Consider the following 6,239-nt stretch of genomic DNA (forward strand, 5'->3'; position numbering starts at 1 on the left):
CTGGGGTGAAAGGTCACGGCTGTGACAGTGCTGGCTCATCTGTGGGCTCTCTTTACTCCTAAAATCAAAACACCCCTGGGCAGAATGGTGGGTTTGTCTGGCCACCCCAACACAATTCCCCGAGATCCTGGCAGGGAGGCAGAGAACCCAGGATCAGGCTCCCTGCTGCATAAATATAGTGGGGTCGTGGGTCATTTGAGGAGCTCACACAAGGCTTTCATCCCAGAGAAGCTCATTTCAGGGGAATGTGGCTCCTTCTCCATCTAGATAGGAGTCATCCCTGAGCCCCGTGTGGCTGGACTGAACCCCGGATCGACAGACATGCTCCTTCAGACCGATTTATTTTGTTTTGGTGCTGTGTCTCTGCACACATTGCTTTGCCTGGTCCAGACACTGCTGTGGGTCAACACACACACACACACACACACACACACACACACACACAGTGTTCTGTTACAAACCAAACACTTACTAAAACTGTATCAAAAAGGCAGATAAGGGGGACCCGGGTAAAAAAAAAAAAAAAAAAAGGGTGTTGTAGTATTTTTGGCTCTTACCTTGCATTGTTTTAAGATGACAACAGTGACTGATAAATTTAATTTCAAACTTCAAGACAAAGGCCTGTATATTTAGTCCCTCATTCAAAAATTAAATGTAAGTAAGCATTTACTTTAAGACAACTGTATCTCGCAGTCAATTTTTCTTTGCTGCAATACTGCACCATCGTGTACACCAAATACAAATTACATAATTACAACTTGGGACGTCCCGATCAGAAACAATCAGTTTTATCAATAGAGCAGTTTAATAAGGATGACGTGAATCTGACTATCTACTTTGAGACCATTCTCTCGGCATAACGGAATTATTTAGTGACTGTCAACTTTATCGTCTGCCTGAGGTTTTACGGCTGGACCTGGGACAAGACAGGGTGCAGATCAAGGATCCTCTTGCTCCGAGGCGGTGGAACTAACCGCTGAGCCAGTGGGCTGATGCAGGCTTTGGATCGAAGGCCTATGTGAACTTGAGAGCATCAGAGGAGAAAGCTGATCTGTGATCGAATTGGTATTTGTGTCATATTGATTGAATTATTGTGGCACGGGTGGTTGAGCTGGGTGAGAGAGGCATGATCTTTAAAAATAATAATTGAATTGGCTGAACTGGTTCGTGATGTGGGTGTATCCTCAAGGAACCTGGACACTGAGACTAGGGGAAGGGGCGTGCATTGTTTAGGTTGTATAGCTTCCTCTGGTTCCAAAGTGGTCTGCCAGAACAGACATGATGTCAATAAGTTGGATTTGAATGCAACTTTGGTAAGCTTGGGAAAACCAGCAGCACAAACTTTAAGGATGTGGCCTGGGATTCCTTTTTTTTGGAAGGAGTTGAGGTTGTTCTGTAGCTGACAGTCATTGCTGGCTTGGGCGGGACCCTGCTGAGATGATGCTAGAATAAAAAAGGAACAAATAGCAGATTTGTTAACAAAAAGTGGGGTTTGGGATGGATTTCGCTTTAAAAATCACTTGTGTCTTTGCTCCAGTGGTACTTGGACTTGCATGGCCAAGTCTTAAAGATATGCTACTGGCAGGATCAATCGCGTAGCCTTCGTACTAGTGGATCGGTGTAAATCAGCACCTAATCTTTCAAAAGCTTTTCTGATGTCTGTGAATCTTTTTTAATGAAACCAGTCTCTTCTACACTCAAACTAAATCATCTCTCCCAGTAATCTTCAAGTAGAAGATCTAGAAGATTACTGGGAAAATCACTTATTGGTACACGTAAAAGTACAAATAAATACTGCATATTCTGTTAGCTGTACTTTGACAAAGGAAGACTGAGAGTCATGTTGGAGCAGCTTGAACTGGAGACTGAAAAATACTGAAATGATGATCAACAGACTAAACTTCCTTTTCTGTCAGTTGATATGATTTTCTTTGGCCTTTTTGTTTAATTATCTAAAACCTTTTTGCCTCCTAGAAATGAAAAGCGCCACAGGTGGGTAATCATGTATTTCAGCAAATAAAAACGTTATCATAACTGACAATCATGTATTTTTATTATAATCTTATAGATAATAATTATCTAAACACTTTGGCCATGCAACGTCAAAAACAAATGCAACCATGCATTAATTAACCCAAAACCAAGCCCCAAAGTCTTTACAAATACACTTCTTCAAAAGAAAAATATGATATTAGAATATTTTATTATTAAGAATAGAGGAGCTGGGAGAGAATTTGATATATTGGTTTGAAATATCACTAAATGGATTAATTATCAAAACAGGCAGGAATTACAATTTCTGCTGAACAAATCAATGATGAATCAACTAAACATTTGAGCTCAATAATGAATGTGCTTGGTAAAGTGAATAACTTCCATTCCATGCATTGTCACTATACATGCTTGCTCTTAAACCCTGTTGCCCTGCTGCAGCGTTGATGATGATGATGATGGTGGTGGTGTATTCCAGTTCATGGGTTAACTGTTTGTGCCTGACCAGATATAGAGCTAAGAGTTGGAGGCATCACAACATCCCCTCTGTCTTCTGCTTGGTCCTGATTATTAAATTACACATCAGTACAACCACTGCCTCTTTTCTCTTTCCCCTCATCTCTGTTTAATTTGATCAGAGAATCTGCTGATGCATTGTGTGCCCTGCTCATGTGAAACCAATTTAAAGCTGCACATAAAAATCTGATGCTTGATATCTTTGCCGTCTTGCGGACGCACACATAAACCCACAGGGGATGAGTCGCCTGCGTCTTTTGTCAGAGGAGTTGAGATCTGTTCTTGCGACAGTCTGACTGTATTTATCTTAGCAGCAGATGGCTTGTACGCAGTTGAAGGGAGAGTGCTAATTTCGTATAGCAGCATTAGCTATGATGATGATTATCAGGAGTGTGCATTTATGCCACATGCAAATTAAAACTGGAACAGGCAAGTCACGAGGTATAGCTGCAAGTGCTTTCAACTCATCTTCATCTTATTATCAAGAAAATTCTCCTGAAACAACACATAAAAAAACACAACAAATCTTACTGTATAGCCACAGCAGGAATGTGTGAGATAATAAGTCATAGGATAAGTCTTAAACCAACATGCTCAATTCCCACGTGAATGAAATTGGAATGAAATAGCCTGCAATGGTTGTGAAGGACTTCTCACAAAAATAAGTTTTCAAGTTTTGCAAAAAATAATATTGTGGTCCTTTGTGAAGGAGCCAGTTGAAGTGGTTCAGGCATGCAGGATGCCTGAACTGCTGGGTGCTTCTTTCTGGAGACCTACAAGTCACTGGAGAGACTATATCTAATCTATTCAAGCCTCTGGATCCCCCAGAATGAACTGGAAAATGATGTTATTAAAGGAACATCTGGAATATCCTGCTTATCCTGCTGCCGCCATGACCCCATCCAGTATCAGACAATTGTTGGATGGACAAACGGATGGATGGATACTATGATTCTCCTGTGACTTGTGAATTTGTAGTGTTTAAATTCTGCTTCTTTGGCCCAGTAAGGAAACTTTGAGGGGATTTCACATCAAACACACTAACTTTGGAATATTTCCTGTTCATTTATCACAAACACAGACTATTGAATCTTCAAATTAGCTTCAGAAAAACTCAACAGGAACCTTTTGCACAGAAATAGATCTGAGGTTCATTCAAATATATATTAAAAGCATTAGCATGTAATAAATTCAATGAACGGTTACTCTGCATTACCGCAGTAGCATTGACAACACAGGAAAAGTCAATGAAAGGCCTTCAGGCAAAAGGCTTGATTTGTTGGGCTGCAAAGCATCATCTGGTAAGAAGATGCATTTGATAATTGTGTGTGTGCCATTGTACGTTTCTCTTGAATTCAGCATTAATACAGTTTATCCCGATTAACAGACTCACTGATACTAATCCATAGTATTGAAATCCTGTATTGAATTGAGTTTCCTGCCACCTTTAAGCCTTGAAACACGGCATGCATGGTGGTCCATCACCACCATCAATACAGATCAGCTTGGACAGAAAGATTTCTGTCTTATAACACCAGATGGAATTGAATTAGTTAGACAATTATAGTCATCAAAAACCATTTCAATGCACATTCAAGAGCAGTCTTGAAAAGGCCTTTAAAAATGGAACTATATCCTTTAACATGAGACAGTGGGTGAAGGGAAAAAGACACTGGGACATGTGAAATCCCCAACTCGGAGCAACTGGAGCAAAACCCCGAGGTTATGAGCTGCTGCATCGGTGGAGACCCTCAGGAAATGCACGGCTCCTGTTGGATGTTAAACAGACAACCATTTGCATGACAGCTGAGACATTAGCCTGTATAGTAGCAGAAAGGTCCATATCAAGGGAGACCTTAAACTCAACACAAATCTGTCATTCTTGATTGTTTAGTTTTGTGACAAGCTTTAATTTAAATACTCTTTTGTGTGAAATGATTGTCTGAAAATCAGCTTTTCCAAACAAAGAGAAAGAAATGCACACTTGTATTTGTCATATTTTAAGCAACACCTGTCCAAGCAGACAAAACTCAGAACTGCGGAAATGCACACTCAAATGTGCGTGTTCCCCTTTTCACATGAGAATATAACTGCAACTGTTAAATGAAGTATACAAATATATGTAATTTCTACACAAAATTAAGCTTTTATGAAAGCTGTTTTCACTTAATACTGAAAAGAATCAGAGTAAATATTCTAAAATGATCTATAAGACAACATCAATTTGCTTTTTGACACTGTTAAATGTACAAATTCACAAATAAGAGAGCTCCATTTGTCCGTGTCAACCAAATAATACAGTCGAAGTAATAGGAGCTTTGTGATACTTGTTAATTTGTGACGTGAGCTCTCTAATCTGCAGAGACATGACCTCCTGAAATCAGAAACACGCCCAGGATGAACGGAGAATTATAGCTCCGACTTCTCCCTGAAATAAAAAAGCCACAACCTAAAAAAAAACTCAATGATACTGCTCAGCTGGAAACGACTCCAAAGGCATGAGGAATCCATTCAAAAGCCTTTTAAACGAATACCTGCGCAGCGAAACAAAGCTGCACGTGCAAAACTGGAATTTTATACAAAAGGAATGTTCTAATTTCAGCCAAAAATACATACATAAATAGATGCTTATAGATCATTATTTTGGATACATCTTTTGGATTCGATTGTGTATTTAGTAATTATCCTCTCTGCTCAGTTTGATTGTAGATGTGGCCGACATCTGAAAACGGCACGAGTTTTGTGTCGTGTTATAATCAATGTTCGGATTAAACCGGAAATTGGAAAAAAATACAGCGAAGGGTGGAGTGAATATTTGTCTGAGTGAAGGCCTCGAACGCAGTGAAGAAAGAGTTCGTTTCGTCATTTTCTGTGATTTAATAATAATAATAATAATAATAATGAAACTTGGTTTTATAATTTATTCTACAGATTACTGAACGAAATAGTTCGTTATGCATGAAATAATAGAAATGAATGTAACTCAATCATTACCGCTGTCTGCAGCCTGAAGAGTAAAGAGCAATGATTTATGACAACTTACCTAAATTAGAAAATGACTATCGACAGGTATGAAAAAATGAATTTACGACTTTAAAGGTATAAGATTTGTGTCGCTATGAAAAACTAATTGTTTCGCGGTGTCGTCATTCACCATTCAGCTTAATGGTTTAAAATGTGAATTAAGTTAAATGTAATTTAAGAAATCAAAGAGCAGACCTGAACGTTGTTTATATGTTTGGCTGTTGTTCCTCTGTATTATAAGTTGATATATTTGCGGTACAATCTCTGACTTCGCAGACGATTCATGACATTTTGGTTTATTATTGTACGACTTTAAGACAAACGCACACAGTTTACTTCAGGCTCGTTCATTAATTTAACCTTATGTGATCTGTTCATGTTTCTTTGTAGACACTAATTAGATTTTCCTCCAACACGCCTTATTGAAGAGTCGCTCCCATGATTGATGAAAACAAGACTTTCTTTAATGCGTAAAAGTTTGGCATGAAAAGAAAAGTCGGACGTAGAAACGAAGTGAAAGTCGCTTTATTCATTCTCTAATTGCATTAAAGTCATGTGTTGCGTCTCCCGTGTGTTTACCCCCCCCCCCCCCCCCCCCCCCCCCTTCTGAGCTTGACCTCCCATTTCTGCTGGCTGCATATAGCGCAGGCTGGAGCAGGTCGTGGGCCTTTAGCGTAGATGCTATGAACCCTTCAGTTCGGAGAGCT

The sequence above is a fragment of the Brachionichthys hirsutus genome, chromosome 5 (assembly GCF_040956055.1).
Source record: "Brachionichthys hirsutus isolate HB-005 chromosome 5, CSIRO-AGI_Bhir_v1, whole genome shotgun sequence".
Classification (NCBI taxonomy): Eukaryota; Metazoa; Chordata; class Actinopteri; order Lophiiformes; family Brachionichthyidae; genus Brachionichthys; species Brachionichthys hirsutus.